General features: G+C 52.5%; 1 protein-coding gene across 3 annotated transcripts in view; it reads right to left on the bottom strand.

The window, feature by feature from the left end:
- The window catches only part of Mamld1 (mastermind like domain containing 1), a 124,347-nt gene extending 108,045 nt beyond the window's left edge, over positions 1 to 16,302 (bottom strand). Inside the window, exon 1 of one of the 3 annotated variants that reach the window (XM_063246517.1) lies at positions 16,111 to 16,302. The gene's annotated coding sequence lies outside the window, so the exon portion shown is untranslated. Of the gene's footprint in view, positions 1 to 15,248; positions 15,710 to 16,110 lie in introns of those variants that run through there. The other 2 variants (XM_063246515.1, XM_063246514.1) reach the window with 2 other exon arrangements.
- Between the last annotated feature and the right edge of the window lie 451 nt (positions 16,303 to 16,753).

Genomic DNA, 16,753 nt, shown 5'->3' with positions numbered 1-16,753 from the left:
AAGGTCACTACATACTTGTTAGTGGAAAAATTGAAGAGGAAGAACTAACAATTATAAATATATATGTACGCAATACAGGAGCACCCAACTATATAAGGCAAATACTAATGGACATGAAAAATCTAATACACAAGAATACAATTATAACAGGGAACCTTAATACCCTATTGTCACAAAGAGATAGATTAACTAGACAAAAAGACAGTAAACAAATAATAGAACTGCATCATACCTATGAGCAAATGGACTTAGTGGATGTTTACATAGTATTCCACCCAACCACATCAGAATACATATTATTCTCAGCTGCACATGGGACATTCTCCAAAACAGACTATATAATAACCCATAAAACATTCTTAAGTAAATGCAAAGGTACTGAAATTATTCCATGCAAATTATTTGACCATAGTGCACTGAAATTGGAAATTAATGGCAAAAGAAATTGCAAAACCTGCATAAATACATGAAAATTAAATAACAACCTGCTGAACAACCAGAGGGTTACAGACAAAATTAAAGAAGAAATAAAACAACACAACTCAATGAAAATATGGATACAACATACTGTAATCTGTGGGATGCAATGAAAGCAGTCTTAAGAGGAAAACATATAGCAATAAATTGTAATATCAAGGTAACAGAATAGCCCAAATAAACAACCTAATGCTACATCTCAAGCTTCTAGAAAAAGAAGAGCAAGTTAAACCCAAAGCTCATAGAAGAGAGAAAATTGTAAAAAAACAGAGCAGAAATTAATGCAATTGAAACAAAAAAATACAAAGAATTAATGAATCAGAAAGCTGATTTTCTGAGACAATAAACAAAATTGATAAACCTCTGGCTAACCTTGTCAAGAAAAAACCCAAATTCACGCAATAAGGACTGAAAAGAAGGAATTTTCCACAGATCCCATGGAAATTCAAAAGATCATGAATACCTACTCTGAAAACCTCTACTCATATAGGATGGAAAACACAGAGGAAATGGACATATTTCTAGAAACATATGAACTATCAAAGCTCAATCAAGAAGATATAGCAATTTTGTTTGTTTGTTTGTTTGTTGTCTTTTTTGAGACAAGTTCTCACTATGCAGTTTAGGCTGGCTTTGAGCTCACTTTGTAGCCCAGACTGGTCTCGAACTCACAACGATCCTCCCACCTCAGCCTCCCGAGTGTTGGAATTACAGGTGTGAGTCACCATACCCGGCTGATGTAGCAATTTTGAACAATCCAATACCAGCTATTGAAATTAAAATTGTGATTAAAAACTTACCAACAAAGAAAAGCCCAGGTCCTGATGGATTCATAGCTGAATTCTATAAGAAATTTAGAGAAGGTTTGATGCCAATACTCCTTAAACTCTTCAACGAAATTGAAAGGGAAGCAATCCTCCCTAAATCATTCCTGGAGGCAAGTATTACTCTGATACCAAAACCAGAGAAAGATCCAAACAAAAAGGAGAACTATAGGCCAATCTTACTAATGAACATTGATGTAAAGATTCTCAATAAAATACTGGCAAATAGAATGCAGCAAATCATCAAGAAGATTACACATCACGACCAAGTGAGATTCATTCCAGGAATGCAGGGATGGTTGAACATAAGCAAATCAATAAACGTAATACATTACACAAACAGAGCCCAAAACAAAAACCACATGGTCATCTCCATAGATGCAGAAAAAGCTTTCCATAAAGTCCAACACTTGTTCATGATAAAAACCCTTCAGAAACTCAGAATACACAGTATCTCCTCAATCTCATAAATGCCATCTATGACAAACCAACAGCCCACATTATACTAAATGGACAAAAACTGAAAGCCTTCACTCTAAAATCAGAGACAATACAAGGATGTTCTCTATAACCACTCCTATTCAATATAGTTCTGGAAATATTAGCCAGAGCAATTAGACTAGAGAGAAATAAAATGAATAAAGATAAGAAAAGAAGTTAAATTATCACTATTTGCAGATGACATGATACTCTATATAGAAGACTCAAAAAACTCTACTAAAGGACTAGTAGAGGTAATAAACAAATTCAGCAGGGTAGCTGGATACAAAGTCTGCTCAAAAATCAATACCATTCCTGTACACAAACAAAAAACTCACTCAGAGAGAAATTATGGAAAAATTGACTTCCACAGTAGCATCTAAAAAATAAGATACTTAGGAATCAACCTAACCAAGAATGTAAAAGACCTATATGCTGAAAATTATACTATGTTAAAGAAGGAGATTGAAGAAGATATTAGAAAATAGAAGGATATTCTTTGTTATAGGCTAGGAAGAACCAACAATATGAGAATGGTCATATTCCCAAAACTGTTATACAGATATAGTGCAATCCCAATCAAAATACCATTAGCATAATGTACAGCTCAAGAGAAAACACTCCTAAAATTCATTTGGAAACAGAAGAAACCTAGAATAGCAATAAAGGCAAGACAGGAGGCATCTCAATTCCTGACTTGAAACTGTACTACAAAGCCACAGTGATAAAATCAGTATGGTACTGGCAGAGAAATAGACCTGAGGATCAATGGAACACATTACAAGATGCAAACACAACTACAAAGACACTCAGCCACCGGATATTTAACAAAGGGGCTAAACATGTTCACCGGAAGAAACATAGCCTCTTTAATAAATGGTGTTGGAAAAATTGGCTCTCCACATGCCAAAGGCCAAAACTATACCCATGCCTATCACCATGCACTAAACTAAAATCAAAATGGATCAAAGATCTAAATATTAAAACAGAAACACTAAGTCTACTGGAAGACAAGGTAGGTAGAAGTCTTGGAGACTTAGGAGTAGGCAGAGAATTCATGAACCAAATGCAAACCACTCGGGAAATACTTCAAAGAATCAACAAGTGGGGCCTCATATCATTAAAATGTTTTTGCATTTCAAAAGAAATCACCAACTGAGTGAAAAGAAAACCCACAAAAAGGAAAAAAAAATTAATCAGCAACCCCTCAGACAAAGGACTTATATCCAGAACATATAAAGAATTGAATTGAAAAACATCAAGCCCCCCAAATTCAAAGACCCTCTGCGAAAATGGGCTTTTGAGATGAACACACATTTCTCAGATGAAGACATACAAATGGCAAATAAATACATTAATAAATGTTCACCATCACTGGTCATTTGAGAAATGCAAATTAAAACAGCATTGAGATTTCATCTCACTCCAGAAAGAATGGCCGCCATTAAGAAATCAACTGATAACAAATGTTGGCGAGGCTGTGGGGAGAAAGGAACACTGCTCCACTGTTGGTGGGAGTGTAGACTGTGCAGTCATTATAGAAATCAGTTTGGAGATTCCTCAGGAGCCTAGGACTGGAAGTTACATTCAATCCAGCTATTCCCCTCGTGGGTATTTTCCCAGAAAAACTGAAAGGGTCATGTCACAGTGATATATGTGCACCCATGTTTATAGCAGCACAATTTGTAATAGCTAAATCTTGGAAACAACCAAAATGCCCATCAACTGCAGAGTGGATGAAAAAGAGGTGGTATTTTTATATGGAATACTACTCAGCTATATAAAGGATGATCTTGAAGCCATTATAGGTAAAAGGAGGCAACTGGAGACTTTCTCATAATTGAAATAAATAAGAATCACAGTTTTAAATATCACATTGTCTCTTTGGTGTAAAAATTCATAAAAACTGTTGGAGTAAGAAGATCCAAAATGTATAGTACCTATTGTAGAGAAGAAAGGGCAGCAAAGTGCTCTGAAGGGTGTAAGTGCATGTTGGTTTAAGTGTACAGGATTGATAACCGTATTGCTAAGTTTTTGTTGCATCATTGAACAAAACGGTTTGCACGCTCACTGTTTGATTGTCCACTTTCTATGCTTTAATTTCGTGTCTTAAATAAGTATTTCTAAGATGACAATATGTAGTTTTTCAGCTAGTGATTTCTTAGCATTAATGTTTTTTGAAATTCTGTATTATTTCTACCCTTTTTTGTTTTGCTGTTTTTCTTTAAATAAAAAACAAGAAACAAACAAAAATAAGTAATTTCATCCCACTCAGCAAGGAAAGCACCTTATAAGACACAGTGTATCTGGGACATATTAAAATGAGGAACGCAACTTGAAGAGCCTGGTTAATGCGCTAGCCGGTAGTTGCAAGTCGTCACTGAGCACGTGAAACGTGGCTGGTCCCAACTCCAATGTGCTTACATGGAACGCACGCACTGCCTGCGGTGTGAAGACTGCACAGGATCAAAGCGTGCACGGTCTCTCACCGAGTTTTATGTTGGCTACATGTCGAAATGACCATTTAATACATTGGCTAGTGTCGTGGTTCGTAGCTAGATGCTTCCCCAGGGCCTCATGAGCTGGTAGGTGGGGCTTTTGGGAGGCAGCTGGATGAGGTAAGCGCGATGCTGGAGGTGAAGCCTGGATCAGGGGGGTGGGTCCCTGGGGCGTGGCCTGGAAGGGTCCATCTCCCTCCTGCCTCCTTGGTCTGCTCTGCTTCCCACTGCTGCCAGGCCCCTCTGCCCTGCAAACCGTGAGTCCAAGAAATCCTGGCCTACTTTAACTTGGGGCTGTCAGGTATATCGTCTCAGCAACGAGAACGTAACTAGACAGTTAAATAAAATATATTTTTTGAGTTGATCCTTTCTGCTTCTTTTTTAACGTAGCTATTAGAAAATGTAAAATTTCGCGTGTGGCTTGCATCTGTAGCTCACGTTGTATTTTTGTGAACAGCACTGGCCGAGTTGATGAGTGGTCTTGCTCACATCTCACCTCGGCAAGGTCCTCGCTGTCCGTCCTACCGTCCGTCCTCGCTGTCCGTCCTGCCCTTCCGTGACACTTCCAACTTCCGCCCTGGATTTATTCTGCTGCGAGGCCCTGATCGCCTCAGATGGCACAGCTTATTATTAATCTTGTCTCTCTCCGGGTGTATCACTTCTATCACTGATGCGCTTTGTTTCAAGGCACTTGAAGTAGTAGCATATAGCTCCCTCCAGGATGTACATAGTTACCTCGCTAATCTTGTCTATCATCGGTCTCCTCCACTGGACTACTTTCATGTTCACACATGCATCACTGGGCTGTCACTAGCTTGCACAGTTCCTCGGCATGGGCAGTTAGCAGCTTTTCCCTCTTAACTCTCACAGATCAACTCGTGTGTCCTTCCGTCCACTGATTCATCTAACCAGCCGTCCACTGATTCATCTAACCAGCCAGCCAGCCATTGACCATCCTCCAGCAGAAGCTGATACACAGCAGATACACAGAAGTCTGTCCAATCGATTTTCCAACTTTTAACTAGCTCCTGAACTGACAGCACCCAATTCCCAGCTTGGAGTACTCCAGGCTCGTTTTATCCCAACTCGTCCTTCCCTGTTATCCAAATGGGGAGGTGGGCAGCCAGATGCCAATCCCACTGCCCAAGGGGCCTACAGAGGAGAGAAACGTATGGGCAACCCCTTCTCCTCTGCCCTTCTTCTCATCTGGGTTTCAAGGCCAAAGTCATTAATAAACCCATGGTGAGGGGCAGAATAAATGTTTTTCCGAACACCTGGCAGCCATCAAGAACCACGGGGGTAAAAGGGCATTCAAACTTAAAAGCACAGCTCTGGGCGGGGGATGTAGCTCAGCGACAGACACAGCACCTGCCTAGCAAGCATGAGGCCCAGAGTTCGATTCCTGATACCAAAAAAAAAAAAAAAGCCCCTGTGGCCTATGTATCTACCCGCCTCTTTCTGAATCATCACTGAAGGCAGCCTCTAGAAAGCCACGCTGCTGGTCAACTCTCCTCCTCCAAATGGAATGGAATGATCCCACACAGTAAGAGGAAACCCCAGGAGCCCTCCAGGCCAGTCCCCTCACTGCAGGAATGCAATCTGTGAGACCCAGAGAGGTCGAGGAGGTGGAGGGACACAGTGTCCGAGGTCACCCAGAGAGGCAGTAGAGCTAGGCCTGGCACTCAGGCCACCTCCCTGGCAGATCAGAAGCTCGCTGACTGGGCACCCCCCATCCGTTCCAGTTCCGGGCCAGAAGAGGGGGTGCTGTGCGCAAGGTAAGATGTAGCTGGGCTGGAACAGACAGAAATAATTCCGGAGCTGCTGGCGGTGTGGGGGTGAGCTGGGTGCTTTCCGGATCACCTCACGAGCTATCAGTAGCCAACACATGCAAGCGATTAAGAAAGCAAACACGCTAAAGCTGAGCACGCTGGCTGCAAACAGTGGAGAAACCAGAAGCTTCTTTTGGACAAGACAAACTGTTACTCATTGCAAAAATAAGGGTGCGGTGACTCAAGTGTGTTTTCTCTTTCTGTAATGAAAATTACCAAATATAAAGTCAAACTTAAGACAACATATCTGTGAAAAATAGAATAATTGCAAATAAGAAGCCCCTGGGGACCACCCTCCCCATTATTCAAAACCTCTGTTTCATTTTCAACTGGGCATTAGTACAAGACCAAAAATACATATTTACCTTTAGCTGAGAATAGCTGGTAAGTGTTAGAGCAAGGGCGGGGGGACAAATCTTCCTTCTGATAAGCTAGTGCTTGATGGCTGGAAATCACAATCTCTGGGCCTGTGTCCTGCTGACTTCAGGCTCCCATGAAGCCAGGATGTGGAAGTCTCTTCTGCTAGGGCCTGGGAACCGCAGGATGGGGTGCAAGATGGGAGCCCCAAGGCCTGGTCCTGTGCAACCTGGCCAACCAGCTGGACCACCTTGGCGTGGGGCTCTTCTGCAGCCCCCTGAGGGTGCTCTCGTGTGTAAAATGGGGTCACTGAGGGAATTTCCAAAGTTCTTATTCTTTGGTGCTACATAAATACGTATCAACTCTGTCTTTAGCCAAAATTCCTACAGCTTAGTTATTATTCATGTAACAGTCTCTCAGACTCCACAAATAAAACTAAAACCCCTGTGTTTTCAAGTCTCCAGTAACTTCAAGAAACATAAATTATTATGTGTCCTTTTCAAATATTTTGGGTAACTTGCTCCTCAGGGAATCATGAGATGTTGGGGGCGGAGGAGACATTTGGATTCTCTTAGTTCATTCCTTAAATGTTCAGATGGGGAAACTGAGGCTCAGAGATGGTTAGAGACTTGCTCAAAGTGCAGTAGCTAGTTGCTGCTAAAGCAAACAGAGTATAGGCAGATGCTTTTCTCCCAGGCCCAGAAAGGTGGTTCCCAATAGCGCATCTTCCAAAGGGCAATCATCAAACTGTCAGACTTTCCGATTCGCAAGCCACTATTGTTTTGTTTGATTATGTTATGGGCAGCATCTGCTCTCATGTGACTTCTAGGATTCCTCCCTTTCAGATTCCTAATGAAATTAAAGCCAGGACACCCAGGCTAAGGGAAGGCATCAGAGTTGCTCTGCATCAGGGCCCTGTACCAAACATTCATTTTCAACACCATCACCCCTTATCCAACTTTGGCAAATGTATCTAGTTTAATGCAAGAATGAATGGGTAGGGGACACCTGGGGTGACCAGGAGGAGGAGGAGGAGGAAGAGATGCCTAAATGTGGAGACTTGCCGTCAGCTTAATCTTACGATTTCATGGGATAGGTCAGGCTCCAGGGCAGCTCTTGAGAGGCTCTGATTTGACAAAGGCCTCATCACCAGCAGTCTCCTTAGAGGGCAGGGAGTGGCTCCCAGCTGCCCCACTGCTCAGGGCACCGGCACACTCCCTACCGACACCTGGGCATGTATTAGGCAGTTTCTGAGGCTCCACTCCCCCAGTAGGGTCAGTGCAGTGATTGGTAATTTTCAAGCTCATTTTGAAGACAGTTGCTGCAAAGGAACACGATCATGTTCTTTAGCCCATCCCGGGGATCACTAGAAGCAAGCAGACTGTTCACTTTAGTTTGAATGTCAGCACAGTTATTTTAACACCAAGTGTGTCAGATTTGACTCCATGTCTCCGAAATTAATTTTGAAGCGGCAGCAAAATAAAATGGCATTCTTCTTTGTGCTTTGTTACAACATGTTCGTGCAACAAACAGCGAAGAAAATGTAGTAATTAGAGGTTAAATTAATCCTTGACAGACAAGCGGCTTAGAAATGCAGTGCCCTCCTCCCCAGATCTAGCATAATGCATGCCAGTCTTTCAGAATTAGACACGCAAAGCATGTGACATTGGCAACTGCACCGAAACTACTGTCCCACTTAAAATTCCGTGGTCGGCCCTGGAACTTCCAGGGGCAGATATTAACACTGAGATCTCATTAAGAATGAAACACAAACAGTCTCCCGTAAGTGCCAATAGAGCCCACCCACCATGCCCTCCAAGGGCCTGGCTGCCCAAGTTTGGGGTAGCAACGCAAAACAAAAGGGGACCAGATACAACCCCTGCAGAGGCACTAGTACCCTGGCCCCAGACTGATCCTTAACGTCCAGCCCCCATTCTCCAGCACCTTCCAGTCTTGGAGTGCTGAATCCAAATGCCCTTCTACTGTCCTGACAATGCTGAGTGCAGCGCACGTCACATCGGAACACGGCAGGTTACATTACACCACAGTTAAAGACGTCCCTCCTCCGTACAGCACATTTCCCTCACCACAGCTGCTCTGCCTCCAAGAGGTGCCTATCCGCCCACACATGCTTACAGAACGGGTGTTCTGGACTCAACCCAGCAGTGGAGACCGGTCTCCTGTCTGTTCTGAGCTCCCTTCACCACATCCCTTAGGGAAGGTCAGCCACTTCCCTGGGCCTCAGTTTCCTCTTCTCTGTGCTCATTAGCCTCTGTTCTTCCAGCTCGAAAACTCTCCGTCTTTCAGCATCAGGCTGAGGTCCCGCAAGAAAAGGCAGGGCTGGGTCCTGTCCTTCCCGCCACTACTGCACCAGTGTGCCTCTGAAGGTTCTGCATGCAGAAGGCTTTCATATTCTGGACAAACTATAACTGCATGACTCATGGTGTAGGGGCGGGACTTGGCAGAACTGGACAGAGCATTTGGGACTCCCCAACACATTTGAGAGCACTCAACTCTGTTGTTATTCTGTCTTTAATCCCTAATGGCCCACACTTCTCTCCAAAGTGGAACACACTGACCAGGGCCATCGGACCCTACTGATCTCAATGCCATTTGCTAGCTCAGACCCTGCAGCCTCCGGAGAGATTTCCTAGAATCTGCAGAAATGTGCCGTGGGGCCTAGCATGCAGGTACTCCTGCAGATGGAAGACAGGGGAAACTCGAGGGCTGCCTGGATCCCCAACCCCTTCCAACAAGAGGATGAGTCCCTCGGCCTGCCCCAGCCTTGCTTCTCTGGGCTCCAGGCCACCTTCCTCAGCCTTAAGGAACCAGCACGGCAACTGACACTAGTGGTTATTTACTGGGCGAAGCAAACAGCAGAGAGGGTGCAGAGGACAAGCAAGGTGGATGCCCCCCCCCCCCGCCCGGGAACTAGGCAGATGGAAAGGACCACTGGCTGTCTTGGGGTCATCGCAGGCCTGGGTGGCTGTGAGTGGACCTTCCTGCAGGAGCAGGCAGAGCCCTACCACTTGCAGGACAGGACGGGGAAGGAAAGGAGGAGTCCGAAGCTGGGGTTCCAGGGCTCTCTGGATACAGACACACTCAAGACTTTGCAGAGAGCTCGTCCTCCTTTTGCCCAAAGCCTCCTGAGGTCCGGTCCTGGAAGCCTTTACTCTGGGGAGTCCGTGCCTACAACCCTCAGGCCGCTTCCTGTTGCCGCCTCCCCCAGGGGGATTGGTTTGGGCCATCTCACATCCAGCTGTCTGGGACCTTATGAAGATGCCACATTTTGGGAGGAAACCAAGGCTTCAAGGAGGCTCTGAGGTTTCCTGGAGGCTCTGAATCAGGGGCGTGGGCAACTGGAGTGGGCCCAGAAGACGGAAGCAGGAGCCCATCTCCTGCCCTGGCAGAGATCCTCCCCACCTGGTCCTTTGGGAGCAGGACCCTGGACTGCGCAGCATCCCAGTCTTTGTGGCAAACACTCCTTCTCACCAGCGCCAGGCACGAACGGGCGCTCAGCTCCAGAAGGCCTTTTCTCCTTCTTGTGCTAGGTTTACAGACTCAGCATCAAGGGCACCACACAAGTAGGCCGTAAGGACATGCAGCCCAATTCTGTCCTCAGGGCTCCTTCCTTCTCAGAGGCCTAAAGATGTTTGAAGCCTTAGTGTCTGAAAAATCAGACACTTGCAAGGAGCTTTGGGACGCTTCTCTGGGCCGCACAGCTGACTGGTGCTGCCTAGGTTACTCCTCGGTGGCCAGTGGTGGTGGAGCCCTGAGAGGTGCGTGAGGGGAGTTATTGTGCTGGTCCACAGTAACCGGCTCCTCTTCCACCACCATTTATCTCCCTCCCCAGCGACATCTGGGCTGGGCTATTCACACTCTCAGCATTCTATCTGCTCCAGCAAACACTCAGCCTTTTCTGCTTGGATCAGGAGATTTTTTAGTTACATCCATTCTATGGTATCAACCTTTATGGCAGCAAGATAATTGCCAAAGAGCTCAGAGGATAAAAGGTCCTTCTTCATAAGGACCGCCCCCACCCCTTTAACAGAAAATCAACATTAACATTGAGCAGGACAGTGGGAGACTCTCCCTGTTGCCTCCTCCAAGTTGGAAACACGATTTTCAGAAAACACTCACTTGGCCTCAAGGGCAAGCAAGGGTTCCAGACAGTGAGTCCCAACCACACCTGAGTGAGGCACAGGTGTATGCAGGGGAGGCCTGGCAGCCTTGGCCCCACAACTGCGAGACAGCCACTGCGCCCCGCGTGTGATGAGTGCTCTGGAAGGCAGCCAGTGCAGTTTCAAACCGTTTAGACCCCTTGTCTGCAGCCCGACCCGGTGACCAGGAGGCCTGCCCCTGGTGGCCTCCTCGGGGAGGCTGGATCAGGGGTACTGAACAAGAGGCTCTGGGGCCTGCTTGGGCCCTGTCTGTGCTGCTGGTTAGAAGCTAGAAAGGGAGAGCTTGTGCTTTCACAGGCTTCGGCCTGGCCTTCTGCCACTGTCTGCCTCCACCTTCTCCCCTGTCCCTGGGAACTCTGCCCCATTTCTTTCTCTAGGCAGCTACACCCGTGCCTTTACTTTCCCCCGAAGGACGATTTTGTTGAGAAATGAGCGCTCAGACCTGGAGGGGAACCTGACTCAGAGGTGCTGAACGGAGGGCCAGGAGGAAGGGCAGTCCCGCAGGAGCACTGCTCCAGGCTTTGAGGAGCGCGGGTTTCTGAGCCCGAGTCTAAGGATCCCCGCGATGATGCCTCGTGGCAGGGAAAGGAAAACCAGAAGCAAAGAAAACCACTTACCACCTATGCAAAGCCCCTTTGAGGACAGCAGTGCACACACAGTCAGAAAAGGCACTTATTTAAGATCCCCTGGTGTCCCTTTTGTCCCACTACAGGAACTGTGTTTCCCGGAGCTGCCCCATTAACAGGTGCCTTTGAAGCCTGACAGCATCACACTTAGACGGGACAGGACGGGCATGACCTGCCCTGGCCAAGCTTGCCCTCCCTCTGCCTTGCTGAAAAGGACCTAGCCAGTGAGTCTCCTACCTGAAGATGCAGTCCACAGGTGGCCCCTCTGTCCCCACCCTGCAACAGGCGATTTCCTGGCTGAGCTTAAGCATCCAGTGACGTTCCTGTTTCAGCCCACACATCTGTGTCACTGTCAGCGTCAGTGGCAGGAAAGCAGACGAAGTCACCCTCTGCGGATGATTCCCTAACATGGAATTTCCTCCTATCTGCCACTGCTTTTCTTCTTCCAAGCTGCCCCCTCCCAACACTTTGCAGGGACGCGGGAGAGTGAAGAGGGTCAGGGCAGGAAGTGGATGCTTAGAGAGGGAGTTTGTAAGGAGCAGGTTCAGCTCCTGCAACTTTTCCAGGGGGAAGAGGGCGGACTGCTCCCATCCCAGGCACAGGACAGAGAGCCCCTTCTCCCTCTTGCCCCTTTCTTGCCTCCCCCTTCGCAAGGTCCCGTGCAGCCCCCTTCTCAAGGCAGCACCCTGTGGCAGGCATGGCCCCATGCAGACTCCAGAGGAAGCAGGCGCCTGCAGAGGGTGAGGCAGCCCCGGAGGAGCCAGGATCAGGTGCAGGGCACCACCAGGCCACCAAGCAGTGTAGGAGCCCACCATTGTGCCCTCTGGAGTGTCCCAGCCCCTGTGCGGACTGTTCCAGAGGAAGGAGGCTGTTACTTTAAGGGAAGCCGCCCATTAGCTGCTCTGCCTGGCAGCAAACAGCTGGTCTGTCCCAGGTTCAAGGCCATTTCAGCTTCTCTCTTATGGAGGCACCATATGCTCCATCTCGCACATCAGCAGCTTTATTTTCCAAGGATCTTGCTCCGGAAGAGGAGCACAGAGGGGGTGGGGAGAAGAAAACCAGAACCGCTAGCTCACCCTGTGCTTACTTTCTTGGTTTTAGATGCAGCTGGGGTGCGAGTGCGTGCGTGTGCGCGTGCGCATAGTGGGAGGCTAAGGCTTTGCCTTCTACCTCAAAGACCAGGGAACAAGTGCCAGACCAACACTTACTAATAACCTCCGGGGACGGGCACTGAGAGGCGCGGGGCGAGACGGGAAAAGGCAGCAGTACTGTGTATGACATTCAATGGGAAGGGGCCGGGCGGGCAGAGCGCAGGAGGAATCTGCCTCTGCTTGGAGCCTGACCCGCCTCAGCGGGCTCCGCCCCCTTCCCCGCAGTTGTCACTTTCATTATCCATGTTCCTTGGGAACAAACTTCCGGAGGAGAGAGGTGCGCCTCTCTGGGGACGGGAGGAGCAGGCTGGCAGGATGGCCAGAGGTCCCCTCCAGAATGTTTAAGGTCTTCTAGTGCACCCCGGCGCCCCCAGTTTTCTTTCCTTTCCTTTTTTTTTGGGGGGGGAGGTGTAGGTGTAATTGACGGGGCCCGCTAAGTCATCAGAACGACGAAAGCCTGCAGCCTGCGCGCTCCGGGAGCCCCCCCCCCCCGTGCCAGCCGCTCAGTGGGCTCAGGAGCCGGAGCCCGAGCGCTGTCCCCTCTGGGAGCCCAGACTCCTGGTAACCACCCCCTCCGCCCCTCCAGACAAAGGGCACCCGCGAGAGTTTAAGCGGCCAGAGGGAGCAGGCAGGAGCGCGCCTAGCGAGACCTAGCGGACTAGCGAAAGCCTTCGGGGCCTGCGCCTCGGCCTCCCGCGGGCGCCGCGGCGGGGCAGCCCTGGGCTGGGACAGAGGGGCGCGCGCGCGCGCCCGCCCGTCCGGCTGCTCGCCGGAAAGCGCAACCGAGGGACGGGCGCCCCCTGGGCCTGAGCCGGGCCCGCGAGCGCTCTGGCGATGGCTCCTGCCCACCTTGCAGAGGAGCGAGCGTCCGTTGCCTCCGACCCGCCCCCGCGCCCGCTCGCAGAGCCGCGGGGACCTAGGACGCCCAGGGCCAGCGGGCCGAGCGCACAGCAGGCGTCTCGGGCTGGTGCTCCCCGCCTGGCCGGCGCCCCCCGCAGCGGGGCTCGGCACCCAACTCCCTCCCTCCCCAGCCGCCTACAAGTGCCCTCGCGTCCCGCGCCCCAGTCTGAGTCCCAGTCTAGTCCCCTGCGGGCAGCAGCGGCTCGGAGCCACTTGGAGGCGGCCGCCCCCAACCCCTGCCTCTGCGTCCCTTTCCCCTTCCCTGGCTCCAGCCTCCTGGGAAACAAAGGGGCTTTTTATAAAGCGGATTGTTGGCGGCGGCGGCGGCGGCGGGGAAGGGGGAGGGAGGGAGGTGGGAGGGAATCTATAAAGACAAGAGGAGCTGGGAGGGGAGGAAAGAAGCTGCGTGGCCCCGGGGGCCGAGCTGCGTGGCGGCTGGGAAGCTCGGGCTGGTGCACGGGGACCCTGCCCGACCGCCGGCTGTGGGCACCGGCGGAGCCCGCGCCACCCTGCCAAGCATGGAGCTGGCCCTGCGATGCAGCTGCTGTTCTCTCCGCAGTCTGGACGCGATGTGACTTCCCGGTCACCAGCACCGGCCGGGCCATGAGGCGGTGCGGTGCCCGTGCGGGTCTCTCCAGGGGACCCAGACCCTCTCCCTAGACAACTCTTTCAGAATCGCCTGGGCTTGAGGAGACTTTGCGTCTTTGTTACCGCTGCTGGCCGGTCCTAAGCGCGGCGCACTGGCCCTCACAGACAATGTCCGGAGTCCGAGTTGGCCTCGGTCTAGTCCAGCGAAAGGCAAGCCAGGCACTTGCCTTGGGACGGTCCCTGGGGTTCCGCCCGCTGCCAAACAACAAGGACAAGCCACCTAGCAAGGGGTGTCCCACGTCCCCTGGCCAGTTTGTGCTCCTGCATGCCCGCCCGCCTGCACACACCCACCCTGGGGTGCCCTGCTCGGCCGCACCCAGCTGCAGGACGCGGAGGGCTCCAATGCCCCAGCACAAGGCGCATAGGAGAGCCCCAGTTCCGACGGCTGCAGGGCCGGGCTTTTCAGCAGGCGAATCCTATCAGTGTCCGAAATTAATCACGAACCCCAGTCCGCTAGCTTTCCAGGAGGCTTGGGTCACACTGCATCAGGAGGAAGCCTGGCCAAGGCAACTGGCCCAGAAAAGTATTTGGCGGCGCTCCGGGGGGCTTCCCGCCCGCCCTTGCCGGCGCCTGGCTCCGCGCTCTGCCGCCGCCACGGATGCCCAGGAGCTCTGAGCGCTTGGTGGGACAGCAGCAGGGGCTGCGTGGAGCCTCCAGCTCCGCTCTGTTCAGCTCAGGGCCGCTCTCCCAGGAGAAGTTGGCAGGGCTGGGAGTGCAGGGAAGAGGTCCCCGTGCGCACAGCCTTCCCTCCTGCTCCTTGGCGGCCACCTGGTCAGGGCTGGACAATTCTTTCCCTGGCGCCGGCTGCCCATGGCACCCAAAGCAGCCAATGCAGCGTTGCCGCTGACACCTGGGCTGTGAGCGGCCCAGGGCTGATGGGATGGCACAGAAGCCTCCTAGCAGCCCAGGGGAGCCAGGAAGCCGCACAGCTCGCGCCCCTCTCCCTTGCCTCTGGGTGCAGCTGCCTCGCCCGATTTCAGACGCGCCGCGGGCGGCGGGCGGCGGGCGGCGGGCGGCGGGCAAGGAGCAGCAGGCAGAAACCACGGCCCCGGGGCAGACGAGCTGTGCTCCGCCTGGCTGGGCTGGTCAGAGAGGGGCATGGCCAGCCAGCTCCCGGCCCAGGCGGACCCTGTGCTCCGAGCAAACTTTGGGGAATCTGGGCTCTTGACACCCAAGCCCAGAATCCTCAGGTATGGGGCCTGCAAGCCGGGCCACGAATGCACCCTGCAGCCTCCCTCGGGAGCGGTGGGACCTCCCCCGCCCGCCCTCACCCTTACCGTGCTGTGGAGCTCCGGTGTGACCCGGGCAGTGCCCGAGGGGCTGGCGACTGACAGGCAGGCAGCTTGGCCTCCGGCGCCTGCTGAATGGCCGAGCCCGGTTGCAGATGCCCCTGGCTCGAGGCCGCTGCCCCGCGCCCCCGCGCCCGCCGTCGTCCCCTTGGGCTGGGGCTAGGGCTTGGGCTGGGGCTTGGGCTGGGACTGGGGCTGGGACTGAGGCTGGGGCAGGGGCTGGGGCTGGGTCTGGGGTCGGTCTCGGGCTCGGGCTCGGGCTCGGGTTCGGGCTCGGGCTTGGGCTTGAGCTCCGGCTGGGGCTTCAGCTCGCGGCCAAGTTCATGCTGGCTGGTGGCGCTGCAGCGGCGGCCTCAATCTGCTCGCTCCATTCCCACCGCCGGGCTCCAAGCCGAGCCGAGCCGTGCCGCGCCGCGCCGCGCGCCCGGAAGGTGGAGTTTCGGGGTTTAAGTTACTGATAGGCATTTCTCACTGCCGTGTCACTCGGGGAGGAGGAGACACGCACGCCGCACACTCACACACCCTCACACTCGCGGCGGCGAGCGGCTCTGGCCTTAAAGGAGAAGCTGCCCTGAGCTGCCCTGTCCTGCCCTGCCCGCGACCCGCTGGCCCGGCCCGGTCCCCAGCCTTCGCGCACAGGGCTTCGGGGCCGGGATCAGGCCTAGGGCAGCTAAAGAGCCGCAGCCGCCCGAGGGCCCCAGGGTCCTCTGAGACTTTCCGGAGGGCCGAGCAACCGCAGGCTGGCTTCGCAGTGGGCGGGCAGCCAGGGTTTGCTCTAGTCAACCCAAACCAGCAGTTAGGGGAAGCAGAGAGGAGGCCAGCTCGGCCCGGCTCCGGAGAGCGCACTCACCTCCGTGGGTCCGCGCACCGCCGCGCGGTGCGCCCTTGTTGGCAGGTGGCTCGCCGGGCCCGGCCGCTGCGCAGGTGCAGAGGCCACAGACAGAGGGGCGCTAGGCGTCAGGCGCCAGCGGACCTGGCCTGGCAGAGGGCCGGGCGCGCTCACCGGGAGACCCGCAGGCCGCAGCAGGTCCACTTCCCGGAGAGCTAGCTGGAGAGTCGGGTGTGCCCAGCCCGACGGGAGAAACCGGGAGAGCCTGGCAGGGGGCCAGCCTTCAGCGGGGACCAGACCAACTGGGATAGTGACCAAGAGACAAAGACTGGGCACACAGAGAGCCACAGCCCCGAAAGGAGGCACAGGAAGACAGGCAGAGAGACGCTGGGATGGAGAGAGATGGAGAAGCACCCAGACAGGCAGACTGACAGGCAGGAGAGTCTCATCACAAAGCCACCTAGCGGACCCTTTCCCATTCCCAGCAGAGCCTGACTGGACAGCCAAGGCACCTCCTGGCTTGTGGGGGGAGTGGCGCTCACCTGTTGTGGGCAGCTGCTGGGTGGGGAGCCCAGTCTCCTCCCCCTCTCCGCCCACCAGCTCTCCTAGAGGACCAAAGAACCCACTGCAGGCCACCTTGGGGACAGGGGCTCTGGAGTGCCAG

Source organism: Cavia porcellus, unplaced genomic scaffold (assembly GCF_034190915.1).
Source record: "Cavia porcellus strain 051 isolate PalLab524CR breed Dunkin Hartley unplaced genomic scaffold, mCavPor4.1 scaffold_3, whole genome shotgun sequence".
NCBI classification, from domain to species: domain Eukaryota; kingdom Metazoa; phylum Chordata; class Mammalia; order Rodentia; family Caviidae; genus Cavia; species Cavia porcellus.
Note: the sequence above shows the minus strand (reverse complement) of the source record. Positions and strands in the feature narration are given on the sequence as shown.